Source organism: Ceratotherium simum, chromosome 15, assembly GCF_057802395.1.
Source record: "Ceratotherium simum simum isolate JZ-2026a chromosome 15, ASM5780239v1, whole genome shotgun sequence".
Lineage (NCBI taxonomy): Eukaryota > Metazoa > Chordata > Mammalia > Perissodactyla > Rhinocerotidae > Ceratotherium > Ceratotherium simum.
This window is the reverse complement of record NC_141914.1, coordinates 12,499,121-12,524,580: the sequence shown is the minus strand read 5'-3', so window position 1 is coordinate 12,524,580 and position 25,460 is coordinate 12,499,121. Positions and strand designations below refer to the sequence as shown.

Sequence of the window (25,460 nt, the reverse complement as noted above, 5' to 3'; positions counted from 1 at the left end):
ACTTTACGAAATTTCAGAAGACCTTTTCTCTTGAACAAAAAAGGTCTTTTAGACAAAACACTTTGTTTTTATAGTCCCGGGCTTTTTATACTTGAATTTTCTCCTCTCCTTTACAACTAAAATCAGTGTGTAAATACTTTTATTAAAATGCAGAAGATTTGTGCTGTTTGAGGCTTTTCAAGGGCTTAGAGAATAGTAGGTTTATTTGCAGCTATCTCATATTGATTTTTCTGTCATCTTCAGGAGTAATTGATTTGCTTCAAATAAGATTTCTGTACTACCTGCGTCAGAGAGAATTTCAAAACCTCAGTAGAGAACTTAAAGAAATAGAAAACATATCGAAAGTATCAGAGCAAATAAATATTTACCTTTCTTTATTTTACTTTGCAAGTTATTCCAAAGAGGCTTCTAAATAGTATGAAACACGTGGTTGTGGAAATAAACCAAAATCAACCAAAGGAGAAAAGCAAAAGCTATTCAGAGCTTGCTACAGCAAGGGTGTGTTGGTTTGTAAACTCGAGAGCTTCCTGGGTGAAACCTGAAACTGGCCCCTGTACACAGAGGGCAAAGAGAGACCAAAGAAAGAGTCAGAACACCGCGGATGGGTAGGTGGCAGTTCTAATAAGCAAGCAAACTTACTTGACAGGCTTGTCTTGGGCGCCGCAAGGCGGGTACACCACGGCACCCACTGGCCAGTATCTTAAAGTTTATCTAGAAGCCTTCTCTGGGTTCAGTCATGTACAGCATGCAGGCGGTCTCATCAACACTTTGCTCTCTCAAGGCTGCGTCCTTGAAAATGGCTCCCGCTGTGGGAACGGTGGGCATAATGTACATTTCAAGGATGGGGAGGGAGGGGAGGGGCTACTGACCCCCGGGGCCAGCTTGCAGGTCAACAGAGGGTCACATCCTCTCTATGACCTCCTCCAACACTCCACGCCTCACGACTGGCTCTTACAAACTTACACACCACCCTCTTCCACAATGTGCCCTGAATGGTCAGCAAGGGGTTCACTAACATGGAGGAGGCTCCTTTGGCAGATATCTGGCTGAACTGGAGGCAGATACCTCGGCAACAATAGAGGTACAAGCAAGAGAAGCCACAGATCAAGATAATGATTCCCAAAATAAGTAACAATTTTTTCCACCAAGAGCCCCATAATCTGAAGTCCCCAGTCAAACCAGTCCCATAACTTATAGCAGGCTTGCTTCCTGGGCTGTTTCTTGTAGACAAGGGGGTTGGTTTCCTGGACAGGTTGTGAGACAGGGTTCTCTTTGTATGTTTGGTCCAGCCATTTGTATATTCATCTCTCACGGTCGTGTGGAATGCCATTTTGCAAGGAAGGAAGGACAGATCTTTTTTCTCCTCCTTTTCTTATAAATTCACATTGTCATGAATGTAAACATATGTGCCTGAGGTTTAAAGGAATTCAGAATGAATTTGGAATACTTTCAGCATAGTTAGCTTCTCCTTTTTGTGTCCAGTTTAATTGTGCTGCAATTAGACTCTGTATTTGAGGAAAAACTCCATCCCTTAGCCAACAGACACAAGGAGAATGTAATGGAGATGGATATAGGGGAGAAAAATCTAAAAGCAAATGAAAATAGACTCATACAAGAGTAGGGAGAGGTGCTTTCATTGGGAAGAACTCTTGAGGTGACTGGTTGCCTGGCTTTAACCCAAGAAAAAGAGTCATGGGGGATGTTGGGCAAGGTAGTGGAGAGAGACAAGAGGCAGAGAGAAATGGCACCAACGGGAAAAACAATGAGGATCAATAATTCTAATTAGCATTTAACTTTCTTACTACCCAAAGTGTTAGAACGATCTTCATCTGCACAAGCCAGTGTCCTTCTCCATCTTTTCCTTCACCAGCTCTAAAGTGGGTATTTCTACAATTCTGAGACTAACCACAAGGTCTCATCCTCATTAAGAGAGACTATAGAGACTTTTAGGACAATACCGGTTAACCCAAACAAAATAATAAATTGCAAGGAAAATAAGAGGTAGAAAGAAAATATTATTAATGATATCAGGAAAAAGAAATGCAGTGGAAATGTTGCCCTCTTTTTACATGGTGCACTCCATAACTGATATCTCCAAGTAGACTAGAAGTTTTCAAACCTAATCTTAACTTTTTAAAAAGTAACTGCAATTTAATACGTGTAATATGTACCATCTGTACCAAGAGAGTGGCAGACAAGTCAAGACTGACTTGTCTTGGGAAGAAAATATTGAAATATGCTTTAGATGGGGAAGGCTAATTGGCATCCAGCTTAAAATACTCAAGAAATTAGCCTACACTGCCAAGCCATTTGCTCTTACTAAGAAACACTGGAAGATAGGACAGATGTGCTGTGCTTGAAAAGAGCGAAAGTTATGCTCATTTTTAGTGAAAAATTGTGATAGCTCTGTAAATTATAGACTATTCAGCTTCACTTAGAGACCCGGAAAGACAGTAGATTTAATCTTCACATAATCAATGCAAAAATATCAACAATGCCGAATATGGAAGAAAGCTTAGCCTGACTCTGTGCAGAGGAAATCTCACCAAATTCGTTTACCATTCTATGACAGCCTGCCAGGCTATGTAGATAAGGTGAATACAACTGATGCAATGTTGTGGACTTGAATAAGATTTTAATTCTATAATACCTGATTTTTTCATCAAAAAAAAAAGCTTTGGAGTTATAGTATAGGGTTTGTAAAACTTAGGTAAAGGCTTGTATCCAAAGGGTTCAAAAGCTCAAGAACTCAATGTTGCCGGAAGGACATTTCAAGGAATGCCCCATTTAAAGGCAGATATTTTGGTGACCACCTGCAGCCTCCTGATGCCCCACCACGAACAGTGAGGAAAAGGCACCTTTCTCCCCAGCAGATGGCTGGATTTCAGCCCCTACTTATACCTGACCAACATCCCTGTGCAAAACATACTACATAAGCGGGTAACCTGTCTACAATTCCCTCCACCCTTTCTCTCATCCTTCTTCACTGCTTTATTTTTCTTCACAACATATAACAGCTTATAATATACGACATAAATTAACTTATTTTGTTTATTTTCAGTCTCTTCACACTAGAATATATGCTCCATGATGATAAGGATTTTTGTCTGTTTTGTTCACTCTCATTGTCACCAGCACTAGGTGTGCCCGATTAAGCATCATAGTGCTCAACGAATATTTGTTGAAGAAACTGTAAAGGAAAAGGCTCAGACCAAATAAAACAAATGAAGGCAAATAAAATAATTTTTTAAGGCATAAAGGAAAAGAGTATGCTTGTTATCACCTGACCTGTCAATAATGTTCTACCACGATAGCCAAAGTCAAGAGATGATCAGTGGGGACTCATTGCCCTTGATCTAGACCGGAACACCAAAACATGGTGTTAAAATCTTCCCTTTTCCGGGGCTGGTCCCCTGGCTAGTGGTTTAAGTTCTGCATGCTCTGCTTCAGCAGCCCAGGTTCACAGGTTCAGATCCTGGGCATGGACCTACACCACTTGTCAGCCGTGCTGAGGTGGCGACCCACATACAAAGTAGAGGAAGACTGACACAGATGTTAGCTCAGGGCTAATCTTCTTCAAGCAAAAAAAGAGGAAGATTGACAACAAATGTTAGCTCAGGGCGAATCTTACTCAGCAAAATAAATAAATAATAAAAATCTCCCCTTTTCCTCCTCCTTTTGGCCCTCTTTGCTGTGCCTGAATTCACCAATACCAAGCCCATTTCTAAGGCAATGTGACAAGTACGCCCTCTAGTGACATGCCACTCTGCAAAGTTCTGTGAAACCAGGATGAATCGGGGTGACCAGGCATATCATCTTCCCTTGTTTAAAAGCAGCATCCATTTTGAAGGATTTTCAGGAAATTTCCACATAGCAAAAGTTACAATTAAATAGCCCTATTTTAAGTGGGGGATGGGGAAGAGAGAAGTGAAGCCTTGTTTCAAAGACTAACAGAAGAGCTGCCATTTAATTTTGTGCCAGTCATCCTAGATTCTAAGGATGCCTCTTCTGAGAAAGGTGTACATTTTGTTTTTAGCAAATAAACATTCAATTGTCTTCCGTCTTAAAAAAAAATAACAAAAATCAAAAAAATTTTCCTTGAGCTCATACCTCTTCCAGCTGCACTAATCTCTTGCCTTCCTTTCATAGCCACATCTCAGGATGAAATAGCCTGGAATCATCGTCTCGCCTTTCTTACCTCCAAATACCATACATTTCAGGTCACTTCGGTCAGGCTTCCATCCACACCCACTCTCTCCTGCTGCTTCTTTCTCGCAGGTGGCTCTGTCTCCATCCTTTTGCTGGATCTTTTTGCTCAGCTCTTACCTAGTGGTGTCTCCTCTTAGCCCTCTCTTTATATACTATTCTTGGACAATGACATTCACTCCTTGGAATCAGCTCATGAAGCCAACCCAAACCTCTCTGCAGAACTCCAGATTATTATCCCACAGTGGTTATCTCCTCCTAGACGGCCTTGAGTCCTATCAAAATTTAGTGCACAAAATTGAAATCTTAAACTCTAATACGAAAACCTCTCACTATCTTTTCCCTCCCCAAACTGCTCCTCCTCTTTTGGGACCCTTATCTGTGAAGGGCACTATTGTCCACTAAGTCCAGGCAAACCATCTCAGAATTGTCCTTGACTCCTCTCTCGCCCTCAGCTCCCACATCCAATATATCATGGTTGCAGGTTGATTTGGAAAGCAGACTCTGAGACGGAGGTTAGTGGGCCCTTGGGACTAATACCTATAGAAGAAAAAGGAATCAAGCAGGATTCAGTGAGAGGAAAAGTGAAGTCAAGCTTTAATACAGGCCTCAGCTGACTCTGTGGGGAGCTCTGAAGCTACAGTGACTTTTCAGAGTTACTTTGACATGGGCTTAGCTGGGAAGGTGTTTGTATGCCCACATCAGTGCCAGCTACATGATTTGTAGGGTCCACTGCAAAATGAAAATATAAGACTCTTTGTTTAAAAATTAAGATTTCCGAGCCGGCCCCATGGCTTAGCGGGGTTAAGTGCGTGTGCTCCGCTGCTGGCGGCCCGGGTTCGGATCCCGGGTGCGCACCGACGCACTGCTTCTCCAGCCATGCTGAGGCCGCGTCCCACATACAGCAACTAGAAGGATGTGCAGCTATGACATACAACTATCTACTGGAGCTTTGGGGGGAAAAATAAAATTAAATTAAATTAAATTAAAAAAATTAAGATTTCCAAGAGGGTGACAGTAGAACATTAAACCAAGCACGAGGCCTCTTTGGTGCATGGGGCCCTATGTGACTGCACAGGTCACCCAGACATGAAGCTGGACCTGTTCGGAGATGACTAAAAAATAAAAATGTGGCATTGGAAACAATAACCATACTAAGTGGAAAATCTGTGAGATTCCATAGTATAACAAGCTGCCCTCTTTCATCATCTCTCCCTAACAAAGTAAAAAGAAATGTCATTTAAATATCATATATACTTGATTTTAAGACTTTTTTCACATTTGCTTATTTCTGAAACCTAAATGTATCTTACAATTAATGTGTATGTTTAGTGTATAAGCAAAATAGCTATGAATAAATCAGGGGTGAACTTTACAGTCACAGATATCAAAAGAAATAAGTTACGTCTCATCATATTTAGAGCATTCACCTGTTTCTACTAGTGGACCATAATCCAATAAAATGACAGAGTGTCCATAGGCGCTCTGTCAAAGACAGTCATTGAAAACCAAAGGACACGTTAGTGTCTAAGGTTATGAGATTTGACCCATATAGGCCTATTCAGCAATCCTTTCACAATGCTTAAATTCCTTTTAGGAGCAACTCCCTCAAGTTAGCAGACAAGAAAATATATTTACTCATTAAGCACACTGTTATATCATTGAGATATAGTATTTAAAAGGTTAAGTTAGAGTGTGAAAAGACCACAATGAAGAGCACTTAATTCTTAATCATTAGATATTGATTTTATACATGAAATTATATATATACACATATATATTTATATATAAACATATATATTTCTATGTAATATTATTGTATGTTTGTTTAAAAGGAAGACATCACAATGAACACGTCATTTTGCAACATGATTTTTTATCCAAGGGCGCCTATTCCACAAACATTTCCCACACTGACAGACATATGGATTGCTTCTAATTTTTTGCTATTTCAAATGAGATTCAGAATATCTCTAAAGGCATGTTAAAAATTAGTATATCCTGGTTGCCTCTAGGAAGAGCAAATCATAGAATAGACATCTGGGTTTGAGAAGGACACTGACTTTCCCTAAACATCCTTTTGTGATATTTGAATTTTTTTCCACGTGAAAATAATAACAATTACTATTTTTATTAAAAAAAGCTTTAAATACAATATCAGTACTGTGTAGTCATTAAAATTGAAAAATAAAAGGCAAAGCTGCAATGAACTTGCCTTCTTAGGTATATTTTTTGGTTACAATCTACCAGGCAGTGTGTTAAGAGCTGTGCATATATTGCCTCATTTTGCCTTTTTTTTTTTTTTTCTGTGAGGAAGATCAGCCCTGAGCTAACAACTGTGCCAATCCTCTTCTTTTTGCTGAGGAAGACAGGCCCTCAGCTAACATCTATTTCCAAGCCTCCTCCTTTTTTTCCCTTTTTCTCCCCAAAGCCCCAGTAGATAGTTGTATGGCATAGTTGCACATCCTTCTAGTTGCTGTATGTGGGACGCGGCCTCAGCATGGCCGGACAAGCGGTGCATCTGTGTGCGCCCAGGATCCAAACCCAGGCCGCCAGTAGCAGAGCGCATGCACTTAACCACTAAGCCACAGGGCGGGACCCTCATTTTGCCTTATTTAATCTTTATAGTAATCTTACTAGACAGGTATTATTGTCCCCACTTCACAGATAAGGAAACTGATTGTGAACAAGTTAATTAATTTTCTTAAGTCACAGAGAGAGAGAGAAAGATGAAACCAGGATTTAAACCAGATCTTTCTGGCTCAAAAACCCTTGCTCTCAGCCACTCTACTGTAACAACAGCTTCTTCTCCAGAGACATCTCGTAAACTCCACTGCCTCTGGCTGCCCTGCGACTTTGGGAATCATTTATAGGATTCTAGTGAACCAGGTTTTCTCATGCCCCTGGACTTTTGCACATTCTGTCCTTTCTGTGTACGTACCTTTCCCTCTTTGTTAATTCCTACCCAACCTTCAATGATCAACTCAAGTGTCATCTCCTCTTGTAATCTTTCCCTAAACCTCAGAGTGAGATAAATGCTGTTGGTCTGCCTTTTACAGTATCCTGTGCTACCAATGTGTTCAAAAAGCTGTTAGATCATCCTTTGTCTCTCAGCTGACACATCCTTGGGGTCAGGAAATCTAAATAGTCCTCATATTACTAGTCCCAGTGCTAGTAATATTTAGCATATATTAGGCCCTCAATCACTATATGCTGAATTCAAGTCAAGGCCTAATATACACAGAGAACCATAGGATGTGAGAAATAATTCAGTTTCCAACCCAGGCTGCACACTGTAATCTCAGGAGCTTTTAAAACAGATTATCTAGCCTTGCCCTAGAGCTAATAAATCAGAGTGTCTACAGGTGGAACTCCACAATCTGCATTATTTAAAAGGCTTTCCAGGTGATGCACAGTTTGGAAATCTCTGATCTGTTCTATTGTTTCATTTTATGAAATATGGAGATTAAGACTTCAAGAGGTTAAATAACTAGTCAAGATTACACAGACAGGGGCCAGCCTGGTGGCGTAGTGGTTAAGTTTGCACGCTCCACTTTGGCGGCCAGGAGTTTGCGGGTTCGGATCCTGGGTGTGGACCTACACACCACTCATCAAGCCATGCTGTGTCGGTATCCCATATACAAAAAAAATAGAGAAAGATTGACACAGATGTTAGCTCAGAGCCAATCTTCCTCACCAAAAAAAAAGATTACACAGAGGTAAAGATAGGGCTTGAACCCTAGTCTCTTTACCTAATCACTCAAAAACTGCATATTTGTTAAATGCCTTTTATGTGAAAAGCATTGTGCTGGGCACTGGAGATACAGTGGCAGAGAAACTAGACTTGGTACCTGTGCCAGAGCTTGTGTTGTCATGGGAAAGACAGCTTTAAACACATGACCACATAATTAATTGCTTAACTGATTGCATTAAAGGAGTGCCTGGTGGTCTATACACACATAACAGGGGGACCTGACTTAGTTTTAGGGTTGAGGGTTGTCACATAAATTTTACTTGAGCTGAGCCTCGAGGAGTAAATATACAGAAATAACCAGGCTGGTGTTTCTCAACCTAAGATATTCTTGGGCCCATAGGTCCTCTATGAGACTTCTTTTAATTTTGTATTTTCATTTTGATGACAACCTTAAAAATTAACAGAAACTTTTTTTCTTAAAGATTTTATTTATTTATTTTTCCCTCAAAGCCCCAGTAGATAGTTGTCTGTCATAGCTGCACATCCTTCTAGTTGCTGTATGTGGGACGCGGCCTCTGCATGGCAGGAGGAGCGGTGCGTCGGTGCACACCCGGGATCCAAACCCGGGCCGCCAGCAGCAGAGCGCGCGCACTTAACCGCTAAGCCACGGGGCGGCCCCAGAAACGTTTTTTTGATCGTTCTTTTTTAACAGCTGATGTCTGCCCAAAGCTTTAAAAGCCCGTGTTGAACATGTGTGTTTTTGATTGAGTTGGCCACAAGTAGTGTGACTCTAATTGTCTCGGGCTAATGTGAAAAGAACAGAGACCGACTTAATGTGTCTATCTGCATTCCTGCCAAGCGGAGATCAAATGTCCACCATGACGCTGCAAGAATGAAGGTTTTCCCGGTAGTTCACATAGAGGGGAGTGGTGGGTGAAGTGTCATCACAGAGCACCTGTGGACCGGTCATGCTGAACTCAAAAGAACCTGGGCAATTGTGAATTCAAAAAAACATCGTCTATCCCACTAAATCAATAATGTGAATTGTTATTTGGAAAAGAATGCAGCAAATCTGTGTAAAAATAAACAAAGAATAAATAACCTATATATATCTGGAGATGATATAGATATAGATAGGTATAGGTGTAGATATCTAGATATATCATTCTTTGGGAAAGGAAACTTCAAGGCTGAGACAATGGGTGGGAAGGAGAATTTTTTTTTTTTACAATAAACACTTCTATACGTTTTTAGTAATTACATAATTTCATTCTTTTTAGTTACAGTTTTTATTTTGGATGTGACGTTGCATATGAACTGTCAACATAAGGAGTTACAATTTTATGTTTGTACTATTTTATATTAAAATAAAATAATTTAAATGAAGATACATATATTTTCCTTTAGAGGGATTCATACATTACATACTAGGCAAGGGGGGAGTATGCGTGCACGTTGAAGGTCAGAGGAAGGAAGTGCCCCGGCAGAGAGAGAAGGCTCACTGGAAAGTCCCCATGGGAAGAACCCCACGGCAGCCCTGAGCACGGCTGGAGCAGAACCAGCAGGGGGCAGGCAAGGCAGGCAGTCCCTGCAGTGGGCCACAGTGAGGAATTGAGTCTTTTCCCTAAGAACAATGAGAAGTCCTTGTTCTTTACATCATATTAAGCATTTTAGAATCCAATTTTTGTAGTAGGCATTTGAAATTCTAAAATGACATAATTTTAGGTATAATTTGTTTATCTCCAAATTCATCCAAAATATTAATATTTTATGATACCCAGGTGAACAAGGAATGGTATTATTTGAATAGAGTAAAAAACAATGACAAGTTTACAGATTGATATGTAGACCTGCTCTGTCCACTACTGTAGCTACTAGCCACATGTAGCCAGTGGGCAGTTGAACTGGGGCTAGTGCCAGTTGAGTTTTCTGTAAGCATGAAATGCACACAGAATTTCAAAGAATTAATACCAAAAAAAACTATAAAATATCACATTAAAATATATTTACATTGATTACACATTGAAATGATATTATATGGGATGTAGTGAGGTAAATAAAATATATTACTAAAACTTTTTCACCTGTGCCTTTTTATTTTTTTAAAGTGGCTACTAATAAATTTAATAGTACATGTGTGGCTCACATTATATTTCTATTTGGACAGCCTTGATATACAATCTTCATTCTAATATATGCATAATAATTTTAAAAAATCATGAAATTCATGGTATGTACCTGGCACCACTGTAAGCGATGTTCCATGTGTTAATGCACATAATCCTCACGTGAGCCTGCTGAGACATGCACTTTTCTCACTCCATTTTGAGTATTAATAAACTGAAGCACGGATGCTGCATAGAACATTTCTGGAAGAGTACACAAGAAACTGACAACAGTGGTGGTCTCTAAACAGTGGGGATTAAGGTGTTGAGATAAATTTCTAGGCCCAAGATGGAGCCACTCTCGTGCGGGGGACCACGTCAGCAAACCGGAACTTTGATAATATTCATGTCCCTGTAAATGATCTGCTTGACCAGAAATGCAGTATGTCCAGTCGTCAGTCCTCAAACACCAAGCCAACCCCAGGCCCTGTGCTCGCTTCCATGTTCTTTATTCTTTCCCGTGAAAGCTTCCTGTCTTCCATGCCATTTCTCTGGACCCTGGGGACAGAGACCACCCGTTTCATGAAGTGTTAAATAAAGTTTGCTTCTATGACCAAACTGTCTTCTTTAATCACCTAAAGGTCAGGGAGAAAAGGGAGATTGATTTCCAATGTTTGTCTTTTTGTACAGACTGAATTGTGTTGCAATGTGAATATCTCATTAGCTACTACTCCAATTTAAATATACAAATATATAGGGACAATCCACAAAACCAGTGTTAAGAGCATAAATTCAAGTACAATTGAGTACTCAATTCAGAGTAACCGACAGAAGACTGGCTAGAAGTCAGAACATAAAAACCACGGAAGAATTTGCAGCTTCCAGTCTAGTCACAGACACGTCTTCCTGGCTCATTGCCTGTCCTCTGCTGCCGTGACTGTGTTTCTCGAGTATTCAGTTGGTCTACGTAACAGAGCTCTCACGCCAAGGAGCCAGGCTCAGCAATCGCTTCCACGGATCAGTCTTCACCAAGACAAGAGGCTGGAAAAGAGCAAAAGCATCTTGCTGCAGCTTCTGCCTGCAGTCTTTTTTAATAAACTGGGTAATGTTCTTCCTTAATGCAAATGTGAATTCAGCTTCTGCAATGTATATGAATTCATTAAGATTTTCCTAAAAACATGGATTACAAGTCCTGTGTGAGCCAAGGTCAGGCTCAGTATGGCTGAGTAGATGACCGCATTGTTTCAAACATAATTCTGTACTAATCACCATGATCAGAGAAACCCAGATTGTTAAGATCTCTTAACAGCCTGTGTTTACTGAGAATTTACTCTCTGTCTCCCATTGTGTCTCTCTATATATTATGTATATACCTGACCGATATTCCTACCACTCATTTTCACTGTGTGTGTGTGTCCCTCTATGTGTCAGGCTCTTTTCTAGGAGCTGGGGGTGTAGCAGTGGCCTAGACAGACAGCAGCTTTTCCCTCATGGCTGATATTCTTGTGGAGGTGGACAGAAAAGCCAAAAGCAAACAAATAGGCAGACCAATTTCCAATGGCAATCAATGCTGTGTGGAGGAAAAGTTATGAGATAGACAGGTGGAGGGAAGGTGGCTTACTTAGAATGCGTGATGGGGGAAGGGCTAAGGAGGAGATGTTCGCGCTGAAGGAAGAGGAAGCAAGCCATGAGGCTACGGAGGGGGAAAGTACTACAAGCAGATGGCAAAGCAAGTACGAAGGCCTTGAACAGAGGTTAGATCTGGCACTTTCCAGGAGCAGCAAGAGTAACTGTCCCCCTGGAGCAGGGTGAGCTGGAGGAGAGTGGGGGGAGAGCTCAGAGAAGGGGGCTAAAGTCCATGTCACATTAAAGGATTTGTCAGCCAGTCACACGTTTAGATTTTACTCCAAATTTAATGGGATTTTCAAGATTTATATTTTAAAATGTCTGGCACTCAAATATTGAGCACTGGCTTAATGGTAGGCAGTGAAATCATTATGCAGAATCAGCTGGTGTCTGGAGTTAACACTCAAGGGCTTGTGCCGCTCAGGGTGTCCCTCCCAGCATTGGTAACTCCTGGGAGCTGGGATGAAAACACAGAACCTCGGGCCCGCCCCAGACATACTGGATCAGAAGCTGCATTTTAACAAGCTCCCCAGGTGACTCATGAGCAAGTGAAATTTTGTGAAGCGCTTCCTAGGGCGGGGACCTCATCTTTGACTGCCTGGGGAGCTATGAGAACTACTGATGCCTGTGTCATCCCTGAGAGGCTGGTGTAGTTGGTCTGGGGCACAACCAGAGTGTCAGGGACTTTGGGAGCCACTCATCCTCCAAAGGTTGAAACCACTGCCCTAAGGTCGCAGTGAGTGATCAGCAGCTGTTCTTCATGCTCAGCTGATGTCCCCTGCTCCTTTTTTCTTTATTTTCCCTTGGAGCAGTTCCCAGGGACTCACCTTGTTTTCCTTTCTCTGGTCCCTAGAGAAAGTGCTTCTCTCCCCGGGGATTTTCAAACTGACCGCACTGAGAAAAGCAGGCTGGCTGGCCCTGAAGACCGACACCGGCTTTTATGTTAAGGAGTTAACTGCTACCAGGCCACAGGCTGTCAAATAAAACAACCCTGAACAAGTCACAAAACCCACAATGTTCTTACAAAAGTGATCCTGAGTCTAACGTTCCTAATTCCCTTCAAATTGGAGAACTAGAATGGAGAACTCAACTCTCTGTCAGTCCCCAGCTTTTCACAAGTCCAAGCCATTGTACGTCCAGGAAAGGACTTTTCTTTTTTTTTTTGGTGAGGAAGATCGCCCCTGAGCTAACATCTGCCAATCCTCCTCTTTTTGCTGAGGAAGACAAAGGGCTGGCTGGCCCCGTGGCTTGGTGGTTAAGTGTGCGCGCTCCGATGCTGGTGGCCCGGGTTCGGATCCCGGGTGCCCACCGAGGCACCACTTCTCCGTCCATCCTGAGGCCGAGTCCCACATACAGCAACTAGAGGGATGTGCAGCTATGACATACAACTATCTACTGGGGCTTTGGGGGGAAAAAATAAATAAATAAAATCTTTGAAAAAAAAAGACAAAGGGCTAACATCCATGCCCATCTTCCTTCACTTTATATGGGATGCCGCCACAGCGTGCCCTGACAAACGATGCGTCAGTGCGCCCCCAGGATCCGAACCGGCAAACCCCGAGCGGCTTGCGCCACAGGGCTGGCCCCAGGACATTTCTTGAAACTGAATAGTTGTAGAAAAATAGGTAGGCTTCTGCGGTTCATTTGCATCTCTGAGGAGCTGGTTCCTCCCAATTCCCACCCAGCGCAGGAACGAGCACCCTGGGCCAGTCCTTTAAGTCACTTCCTTGGCGGACTTCTGGAGCAGATGATAAGGGTCTCCTGATCTCTAAATTGCAGCAAAAGGTCCACAACAGCTCTCCTCCCTTAATAAAGTGATTTCTTTTCACATTAAACTTCTCATATTGGGGCAAGATGAGTACAAGAGAAAGGAGAAAGAGACACTCCAAATTTTCACCTCGTGCCTTGAATGTAGTACCGCAAAAGGTTTAGTTTAAATCGCCTTTCTAGGCTGGCTCCGTGGCTTAGCGGTTAAGTGCGCGCGCTCTGATGCTGGCGGCCCGGGGTTCGGATCCCGGGCGCGCCCCAGGGCACCGCTTCTCTGTCCAACGCGAGGCCAAGTCCCACGTGCAGCAACTAGAAGGATGTGAACCTATGACATACGGCTATCTACTGGGGCTTTGGGGGGAGAAAAATGAATAAATAAAATCTTTAAAAAAAATAAAAATAAAAAAATAAATCGCCTTTCTAAAGTATCGTTACTTATTTAAGAGGAAAACTACAAAGAGAGCATCTCATCCTCTTTAGGGTTTCTAAACCGTGAGCCTCAATAGGTAGTTATTTTAAAGCTACAGCTTGACAAGTTGTTAGCAAAAGCATTGAAACTACCTGTGAAAAAATCAGAGTAGAAGGATAAACAACTTCATGAAAATGCAAACTTCATTCAAAACTAATCTAAAAATAATGAGATTGGGAGGGGAATGGAAATTTAAGACTTACTTCCCTTACTAATGATAAATATGAATATTTACTCACCAACACTGCAAGAGAACTAAAGGATATTTTATGAAATATTTTTGCTTTCTCAGGAGGCTTTGAAAAGGGGAGAGGGGGTTGTTACAAGCCATTGCCTTTCACAATGGTGACGTTACAGTCTGCCTTCTTCCTAATGTTCAAACTGTGAAAAAAATCTTCTCCTCTTTGAGTCCATTTGGATGGTGTTTATGTTTGTTTTGAGCCTAGGCCAAGAATAACTGGAATTAACTCAGGAATTAAGCTCACTCATTCTGTAACATCTGGGCCTTTGTCAACCAGCCTAGCTTGTTCTTCGAGTCACATTGCAATCGCCAGCACCACTCTTGGATACTTTGAATTTAATTCCCCTCCTAAAACCTAGTTTTTCTAGTATGAGGACTGTCATCTTAAGCATATGTAATGCAATCAGTAACTTCATCACACATGCGTTATATTTTCCAGGCTTTGTCCCTGATCAAGTTTATTCCTGCCCTGGGCCTTAGCACTAGCTGTCCCCTGCCTAGAATGTTCTTACCTCAGCTCTTGATACAACTGGCTCCTTCTTGTTATTTAGTTCTCAGCTTGTATGTTCCCTCTTCAGAGAGCCTTTGCCTGACCACCCAATCTAAAGTAGTCCCCCATACACACTCTAGCACATCACTCCCAGACCTGGTAACTGTCAGAAATGATTTGGTTTCTGGGGCCGGCCCCATGGCCTAGCAGTTAAGTGAGCACGCTCCGCTGTTGGCGGCCTGGGTTCAGATCCTGGGCGCTCACCGATGCACCGCTTGTCAGGCCATGCTGTGGCGGCGTCCCACATAGAGTAGAGGAAGATGGGCTCAGATGTTAGCCCGGAGCCAGTCTTCCTCAGCAAAAAGAGGAGGATTGGCATGGATGTTAGCTCAGGGCTGATCTTCTTCACCAACAAAAAAAAAAAAAAGAAAAAGAAATTTGGCTGGGCCGGCCCCGTGGCTTAGTGGTTAAGTGCGCGCGCTCCGCTGCTGGTGGCCCGAGTTCGGATCCCGGGCGCACACCAACGCACCGCTTCTCGGCCATGCTGAGGCCGCATCCCACATACAGCAACTAGAAGGATGTGCAGCTATGACATACAACTATCTACTGGGGCTTTGGGGGGAAAAAATAAATAAATAAATAAATAAAAATTATAGAAATGATTTGGTTTCTCTCTTTGTCTCTCCTTCCACTAAAACGAAGCTTCCTATGCTTGGGATCCTTGTCTGTCTACTTACAGCTGTATCTCTAGCATCTAGAATTTTATCTGGGACATGGTGGGTCCTCAGTAAACATTGCTGATTACCTTTCAGAGAAATGTTGTGGATTTGCTGTTACTATCTCATCCAGTTGTGGTAATTGGAATAAAACATTATGAATCTTTATCTGTAATGCATCAGAAAGACAATAGAAATTTTTAATATGTTATGGCTTTTCAAAAGACTTGAAAATTACAGTTCTTCAATAATGAAACATCAAACAATGGAGGTAAAATTGCAAACCTGAGGAGTTTCTTTCCCCCAAAGTCAGAGAACAACGAAAAAGAGATTGGATCTTTGATGCCATTTTAATTTCTGTCACTGTGACTAAAACTCAGATTGGATTTACTGTCTCAGAAAGATATCCCAGGCTATGGTGATATAGAATAGAGAGAGAGGATCAAGAAGAGAAATTTTGGCATGAAAGTCATCTTAATGATATTAATATCTCATAGAACATATTACAAGTGATCTCAAAGAAAAGTTTTACTATAGTCATGAATCAGTCATCGGTTACCAATATATTCCTGTTTTGTTTCTGAAAAAAATATTTGTATATGCTTTGTGTTGTAAGCACTGCTGATAATCTGATAAACCATAGCAATTTAGGAGGAAGACAAATTTGCTGTATTTTATACTGTAATCCATTGCCAGAGTTAATATGACATTTGCATTTTCTATAAACTGCCTTCTCACATTCGGGACTGCTTTCATTCCAGCTGTGTATTCCACATCTGTTTAAAGGAGGATTTTATTTTTTAAACTGTATCTCCGGTTTTCGTGTATAACATGACTTATTTTTGGCCGTTATGTTCCTGCAGAAAGATGAAGAGATCATCTGCTGCGTGGACCTTTGTTTAACTTGTTAGGTATTTAACTTGACTCTGATGTGCCAGATGTTACCCAGTTGGCAAAGCAATGCTTTCTTACTCATCTGTGTGCTCATCTCGACATTTAATTCTCCAGCTGTATTGCTCTCTGCCTCCTGCCTCTCTAAATAACAATGTTGAAATGTTTCCCAAGAAACACGCCACTTCTTAGCTTTTACTTCCTTGTCCACAAGGAACTTGGAGTCATCTGCTCTTGCCTCCCAGGACCCTCAGGATCTCCTCACGTGGTGCTAAAAGCATCACAGTTGCAGTGCTGACATCCCATCTGTGAGGGTGAGATAGAGCTGAAGCTGACAAAGTCAGCTGGGATTATAGCTCACTTCTAAATTCAGCCAGGCACCGTGAAGAGCTTTAGCAAAGATGTTTACCTTTTCCGAAGAATGCACATAGATTATTTATGCAAAATAAGAGCAAGTCATGCTGCACGGGCATCAATGAATGCTGAAAGCATGTTTGTTTTAAAATCATTTTCCCAAGCCCCAAAACCCACTGAAAATATTTTAATGTCTTTAACAAATGTTATATATTTAAATAATCTTTTAAGCTTATAAATCAACTATACCAGTGGAGATCATCACTTTAAAATTAATTGTTTAGACGACACCCTTACTATTAGTTAATATGTCCCTTACAAATGCTCAAACTGAGAGGAAAAGAAATTAAATAACTCCTGATTCACTGGAAGGATAGGGAAAAAAAAACAATTATTTATATAACAACTAACTTTTTTCTTCTTTTTTTTGTGAGGAAGATCAGCCCTGAGCTAACATCCATGCCGATCCTCCTCTTTTTGCTGAGAAAGATTGGCCCCGGGCTAACATCTGTGCCCATCTTCCTCTACTTTATATGGGACGCCGCCACAGCATGGCTTGACAGGCAGTGCATTCATGCGTGCCCGGGATCCAGGATCCGAACCTGCAAACCCCGGGCTGCCGAAGCGGAGCCCAAGTGCTTAACCGCTTGCGCCACCGGGCGGGGCCGCCCCTATTATGGTTACTTTTAAATGCACACAAAGTAGAGAGCACATTATAACGCATTTCTGTATACCCATTATCCAGACACTATACTTATCAACTTTGATCACTTTCCTTCATCTGTCCTTTGTTCGTTCCCTTGGCAAGACTATTTTAAAGGAGATTGTAGATACCATATTACTTCATATCAACATAGTTCAGCATGCATCTCTTAAAAATGTGGCCATTTTCACACTAACTGAAATGTCAATATCAACCTAGCAAAATTAAGACTAAATCTCTGGTGTTGGCTAATACTCAGGCAATGCATTTCCCTGTCTTAAAATTTTCTTCTTGCATTTACCTTGTTCAACCCAAGATCTAAATAAGATCCACATATCACATCTGCTGGTTACGCTTCTTAAGTCTCTCTAACTTTTCCCCCGTGTCATTGATTTGTCCTGTAAAATATTCCGTCTGGATGTGTCTGTTTACTTTCCTGTGCCATCACTTAATTTGTTTCCTTTTCTCATAGTTTACGTAAATTAAAGTGAGTTCCAGACTCTTGATTAAATTCAGGTTCACCATTGTTGGTAAGATACTTAGTGTGTGGTGTTTTTCATGTTGCATCACATCAAGCACCATGATGTCTGATCATTTCTCTATATTTATGTTAAGACTGATCAGTGGATTTGCATAGTAACTGCTGAATCCCTCCATCATAAAAATGCTCATCAGCTTTTCACCTATTGGTTTTATCCATTGATGGTTGTGGTCTGCATGATTACGCTGGAGTTGCAAAATAGTGACTTACTAACTCTATCATTCCTTCCATATTCACTATCTATAACTCTTCTGTAGAGAACTTTCTAATACTTACAGGGGCTATTGTTTAACTTGATACATTGTACAAGGAAAGCTTAATTCTTTACATTTAATTGTAAAACAAAATAAAAAGTTGATGTCTTAGCAACTACCAATGCTGTCCAATGAGCTGGAGGGGATGAGATTGGTGAGGACCGAGAGGGGGGCTCTCTCTTTCTCTCCCTTCCCATTAGTTCCATTATGAATTTATCATTGTCTATTAATAAATACACACCTATATCATCAATTTCAAAATGGTGTCTAGTGTTTTATTGCTTGGCCAGATTAATGGTTCTCAAAACATAACCCCTGGACCAGCAGCATCAACATCACCTGGGAACTTATTAGAAATGCAAATACTCCACCTCCCCTCCAGACCTACTGAATCAGAAACTACGAGTGAAGCCCAGAAAGATATGTTTTAACAGGCCCTCAGGGTGGTTCTGATAGCCACCAAAATTCAAGAACCAGTGGGCTAAACCATATTTGAATTAACCATTCATTTATTGTTGCTATTATAACTTTGCCTCACACCGCTCAATCTCATCTGCTTCACTTTAGAATAACAAGCTTGTTTTAAATCCTTTTCCAGCAAGGCCATAATTGCATACTGGCTTTTTTTTTTTTTTTTTTTTTTTTTTGCCTTTGTTTGTTTTGTTCCTGCTTCCAATTCAAAGACCTCATCTCAGGATTTGGCAAACTCACTTTTAGCTCTTTTATTTTTCTAGCATAATTTCTAAATTAATGAGAATCAGTAAAATATTATAAGAAACATAAAAATAAGGATCCAATTTTCATGTAAGAAAATGTGATGCATTTATTTCTCAAACAGGAAGACAATGATAAGGGACAAGGAAGGCAGAGAGAGTTCATTTGTAACTACTTATTTGTTTAGCAGTGGGCTAAAAAAAATATTGCTTCCCAAAGCAACATCAGTGCTTTAAAAAATATATATATTTAAATCTGGTTTTTAACCAACGTATTACTTGAGATCATCATCAAATCCAAAGTAGATACTGGATCTATCTTAGAATCACTGAGAAAGAGACTTGCTTTAAAATATTAAATATCAGTGTTTGAACTTCACTGAGTCTTATGGACAATTATCAAGATGTCATTAAATTGAAAAGGAAAGTTAATATATATCTTATAACCAGTAAAGCCCCAATGTTAATTTTTATTAAGGTTGAAACATTCTCCCCATGACACGGAAGATTATTGAGAAGAATAAAAAAGGAAGGCTTTTTAGGTAAGAGATTTTATTATGGGTTATGCAATTTTTTGAAGTAAGGGGAAATCTTTCAAAAAGAAATGATGCGATATAAGATGAACTTGGAATATCATATTGCACCAAAAATCAGGCAAGCTACCAAAGACCCCCTGGGCAGGCTGACATGAGCTACCAGAGAACAGTGCAGGCCCAGGGATGGAGTACCTCACCCTCCAGGATTTGCTCTTTGTATTTTGTATCCCAACACTTAGCACAGTGCCTGGCACATATTACCTCCTAGATATAGGTATCTGAGAATTTGGAAAAGGAAAATCAAAATTTGATCAAAGTGATAGAAAGGGAAGTAGAAGTAAAATTAAATGTACCTACTTAGATATCTTCTATTTTTCCTATGCCCCTCACCACCATACCCTCCCACAACCTCACACCACATACCTTCATCACCATCATCACCACCACTTGCCAACCAAAGTCCTGACTTGTCACACATACCCAACATCAATATAGCCCATTTGGTGAAGCAATTTGAGCCAATGTCAGTATTCGTGCGGCCAGACCCTCAAACTTAGCCTTGGCATCAACGAGGAGGACCAAACCAAGTCCCTAGAGCATTTTGTTTGTTCATCCATTGGTCGTTTATTTATTACTTAGCCAACATTTGTATGCTAGGTTCTTAGACTAGGGCTGGCAATACAAAGTTAAATAAGACACAATCCTCTTAATCAAGGAACTCCAATCTAGCAAATTGTTACACTATAGAATAAGAGTTGTGCAAGATCTGCAAAAATCAAGGAGGGAGGAATTGACTGGGGCGAAACAATTTGCAAGATAATTAACTAGGACATTTTATCAGGCTGGCTATACTTTGGACCACTAAACGGACTCCAGAATTTGCAATTCCAGCTCTTTAACAAAAAAGATATGTTATGGTTCTCTCCTCTATGCTGTCTCCAGAATCTTGCCCAAAGCCTGATAGATACTTGTTTATATACCCTTGGATTCATTTTCTGCCAGGCTGAGTCATGGCAGGAAATATCACCTATCAACAGTTACTAAGTATTGAAATTCCTTAAATCCATGACACATCTCCTCTCCTCCACATCTTTTTGGTTCAAATGTGGTGTTAACAACACCACCATCTTCCTGGTACCCAAATTTAAACCTCACTCTTATAACAAAGTTCAACCCCTCATATCTAATAAGTTCCCATGGAATTCTATCTTGGCAATGCTTCATATAACCTTCCTTGCCTTTCCAGTTCCACCAACAACCACTTCATTCTGGTCTTCATGGTCCCCAGGAGGGAGTCCCAGGATAGCTTCTTGTCAGAGTAATTTTCCTAAAGCAAAACTCCCATCATGCCTCTCTCAGGAACACAACTCTGCTCATCATTGAATTCTCATCAGTACTGAGCCATAAGGAGTCGATAAATATTTGTTGAAATTGACCCCTGGCTCCTGCCAACGAACTTCCCAAGGTGAGCAGAGGGGATTTAATACTTTTAGTCTCTGCTTCTCTGTGGTATCAAGAATACTGATGTCCACTAGCTGGATTTCTCTCTCTTTTGGACAGCTGTAAATAAATTCAAGCACTGACATATTCTTTTTCTCCACCCTACTGTTTGGTTTATAACAGGACAGGACACACTGCCTCTCTTCATTTCCACCGTTTTCACACCAGGTTACAATCTTGAAGTTTACAGACTCTTTTACATTTACTGCATTTCAGGTGGCTACTTCCTAGTGGTACAAAGAACCAACATCTTGTCAGAAAATAGTCTTTGAATCACATCAAATGAGTTATCATACCTGAATGTTCTTACATACTTTAAAAAAGAAGAAGGTATTCCATAAGGATTTTTTTATGACCTTTTACCAAAGTCATATCTAAGTCAATATTTGGGTGGTTCATCCTACTTGTGCATGAGAACCGTTGATCACTGTCTATATAGGATCATCAATCTGTGTAAACAACCTAATCACTACATTTGGTGTTGTGTGGACTAATATAAGGGTCATGTGGGTTGAATGCTCTCATCTATTCTTTTTATAACTAACTCCACATATAGACAACGTGGGAAGCTTCCTGAATAATGTGTCCTACACAAGACTGAACTTATTCCAATATATTTCTAACGCCATTCTGCTACACTTGGTGCTAATTGACTGCATTAGTCGTGCTCCTTAGAGTTGAAGGATGATCTAAAAAAGAACCACAGTCAAGGATATAAGGAGACGGTGGTCTGCCATCCATCATAGTGGCCACTAACCATATGTGGCTATTTAAATTTTAATTATAATTAAATAAAATTAAAAATGTAGCTTCTCAGTCACACTAGCTGCATTTCAAATGCTCAACAGCCACAGGTGGCTAGTAGCTACCTTATTGGACAGCAGATTGTATAAAACATGTCCTTCATCCCACAAAGTACAAGTGGACAACTCTGCTCTATAATTTAGGGCATTAGTGTACTTTAAAATCACCACAGGGCCTTTTAAAAAATAGCTTTCTAGGCTCCAAAATTTCTTACCCAGAAGATCTGAGGTAGAGACGGAAAATTTGCATTTCTAATAAGCTCCCAGGTGATGCTGATGATGCTGATCAGGGTCCACATTTTGACAACCACTGGCTTAGGGGTCAGCATCTCAGGTTACCAAGACAGAAACATCTGGGTTTGAATCTTAAGCTCACCTCTCATTAACCGTATGATGCTGAGTAACCTTCTGATCATCGGTTCTCTCATCTATAAAACAGGAATAATAACAATGAGATAATGTAAATATAATGCTTAGCACATACATGCTCAATAAATGTTAACTGTTATAAGTATCTATATCTGCCTAGAGTTTCCCTATTATTAATGGATTCCCACACAAAGAGCGCAGCTAGAGGAAATCATTCAAAAAACGGGTAGATTTTGATGGATCAGTGGGAAGCAAGTACTAGTAACCATTATTAGTGTTCTCTGATTGGTCCCTAAGAAGAGTGTCCTAGTGTGTAAGATTCTGGGCTCCTGGGGTGCTGCCTGTGTCACTGTGTAAAGAAGGTGAGAGGAGCCCAGAAACATCAGAAGAGGATGGCGACACCAAACACAAAGTGTACCAGCCTCACCACTTTCTAAGGATGTCCTGACCTCTCACACTTAACAAAATTTAGGGTGGCTGTTCCATTCAGGGACCTTGCCTGAGGAACTGGAAGGTTATGTTTTCTTTCTTCTGGTTAGCCTGAATCCATTCTCCAAACAAAAGATCTTTCACCCTACTGCACAATCATTCATGTTGTGTAGTTTGAATGTCAGGTGGTTAAAATATTCTTAGATAAAGAAATACTTTATTTTAAAGTAGGCTCTTAACACAGGAGACAGGGGCTACCTCTTTTTAATGTTCTTTTCAATTAGAAAAATGATGCATGCTAATTACAAGTATTCAAGTATTACAGAAATGTCGGACATAGAAAATGACAATGCCCTATAATCCCTTCCCCCATGCTCCATATTATTACTGTACAAAAATGATGTCATATGATGCACATTGCTCTGAAATTTGCTTATTTTAATTAAAAATACACCTAAGTTTTCTTTACTATGTGAGAATACATTGATCTGCTTCATTATTTTTAGTGGCTGGAAAGCATTGCATTGTATGAATGCATCACAGACTTACCTATCCAGTTATCTGGATAGGCTGGACATTTGGGCTATTTTAAGTTTTTCACTATTTAATAATTTCTAAATAAATTTCATATTTTGCAACATTTTTATATATTGCAACATTTTCTTTCAGTAAAACTTTTACTTTTCAAATGTATTATGTTTTGTTTTTGTGATGTATTGAAAAATACACTAATTTTCTTTGAAATATTCTGTACTTAAGACTCTTCATTCAAGTGAACTTATCTTATCAATAATTCTGAATGAATGCATGTGAAGAACATAGATAAGGGCCGGCCCGTGGCTTAGTGGTTAAGTGCGCACGCTCCGCTGCTGGCAGCCTGGGTTTGGATCCCGGGCGCGCACCGATGCACCGCTTCTCCGGCCATGCTGAGGCCACGTCCCACATACAGCAACTAGAAGGATGTGCAACGATGACATACAACTATCTACTCGGGCTTCGGAGGAAAATAAATTAATTAATTAAATTAAAAAAAAAAAAGAACACAGATAAGAGGGAGGTGGAATGAGTGCAGCCCTCTGCCACAGTCAGAGCTCTGCTGTCACAGAATTCTAGGGCCTTATACTCCAGCTTAAATGCATGGAAATCTAAGTTCTTTGGCTCTAAGTAAATAATCTTAGTAAGAAACCTCACAGGAGACAAGGTATAAACCAGAATGACGCCAATTTACAAGGACAAATGTAATTCTCAAGAGAATCAGAGAGCTCCTTTGGGGTGGTCATTCTCTCTTTCCAACTAAATGTTCATAGGGAGAAAATTTATATGGAGTGCAAGTTGGTGAGTGAGAAAACACAGCGAAGAGTTGTTGGAGGTTCTCCAAGGCTCCTGTCATCAGGCCCTAATAGTAGACAGCACTTGTCTTTCCCTTGCTACACAGACTGCACCATGCTGGACAGGAAACACTCAATCAGGAAAATGCACAGCTGTAGTATTCAACTGTAATTTTCAAATGTGTTCATTATAAGAAGTCAAACAATACAGAAATACATAATTATTATTGAACACTTAGTCCCCACCCTTCTCTTTTCCCATGTGTTTCTATTCTTTGCTTCCCTGTTTATATTCCTCCCTGAAATTCTTTCACTTTGCGCTTCTTTTCTTTTCCTATTTTGTCTCTGTGTGTTTCTCTTGCTCTCCCCTTTCTCTCTTTCCCTTCCTATCCTCTCTCTTTCAGTAATAATAATATATTATTGACTTATTTTGTAATGAGTAAGAGTTCTGCCCCCATTTCCATCATGGAGGCGGGGGTCTCCACACCAACAAGCAATTCTTCAACACCAGCTGGGTGTCCTACAATTTAACTCAATTCTGACACTGTCTTCTCAGAGATAGCATCAGATCCCACAGGTTAAGGGTTCAGTCCCACAAGACTGCCTCATCCCCACACTTTAGATGACAGTTGAAAGTCCAGGTTGTCACCTCTGCTTCTGACCCACCAGCTATAGATTGGAGGTTCCAAAGACCTCTCCCTTGTATTTGAATAATGTGCTAGAGCTGCTCACAGAACTCAGAGAAACTGTACTCACTAGATCATTGGTTTCTTGTAAAAGGATATAAGTCAGCAACAGGCAGATGGAAGAGATGCGCAGAGCAAGGTATGAGGAAAGGGTGCAGAGCTTCCATGCCCTGTCCATGCGCACCATTCTCCCAGCATTTCCACACATTCACCAACCGGGAAGCTCTCTGAATCCCATCCTCTGGGGGTTTTATGGAGGCTTCATTACATAGGCTTGATTGATTAAGTCATTGGCCATTGGCAATTGATTCAGCCTCCAGATTCCCTCCCTACCAGATGGGGGTGGGGGAAAGAGGTGTGGGAGGAGGGAGGGCGGAAGTTAGGTGGGGGATTGAAAATTTCAACCCTCTAAATCACGTGGTTGGCTCCACTGGCAACCAACCCCCGTCCTTAGGTACTTTCCAAAAGTCATATTAACATAACAAAGGACTCCTTTACTGCTCTTATCACTTAGGAAATTCCAAGAGTTTTAGGAGTACTGTGCCAGAAATGGGGACAAGACTAAGTATACATTTCTTATTATAAATCACAACATCACAATGAGAAAGGACCAAGATGCTTCCATTTTTTGAGATTCCATGTATATTAAAAAATGAAGACATGACAACATAAATTTACAGAAAATATATAATTGTAGAAAATGTTTACTTCTAACAAGGTTGCACAACTGACATATTTTTCTTTTAATCCTTATGGTATATTGCTGGCTATTTAGATAACCTCATTTGGAGATCATTTGAAGTATCTAGGGCCGGCTCTGTGGCTTAGTGGTTAAGTGCGCGCGCTCTGATGCTGGCGGCCCGGGTTTGGATCCCGGGCGCGCCCCGAGGCACCACTTCTCCGTCCAACCGAGGCCGAGTCCCACGTACAGCAACTAGAAGGATGTGAACCTATGACATACAACTATCTACTGGGGCTTGGGGAGGAAAAAAATTAATAAATAAAAAATCTTTGAAGTATCTAAATGTGAGGCTATTTG

At 40.7% G+C, this 25,460-nt stretch overlaps 1 long non-coding RNA gene across 1 annotated transcript; it reads right to left on the bottom strand.

Annotated features, from left to right (window-relative positions):
- Positions 1-8,522: 8,522 nt before the first annotated feature.
- Positions 8,523-24,707, bottom strand: LOC147915122 (uncharacterized). Its single transcript, XR_015554429.1, has 3 exons — positions 24,492-24,707; positions 21,986-22,037; positions 8,523-11,046 (listed from the first exon to the last, which is right to left on the bottom strand). It is a non-coding gene; the product is annotated as an uncharacterized LOC147915122 (long non-coding RNA).
- Between the last annotated feature and the right edge of the window lie 753 nt (positions 24,708-25,460).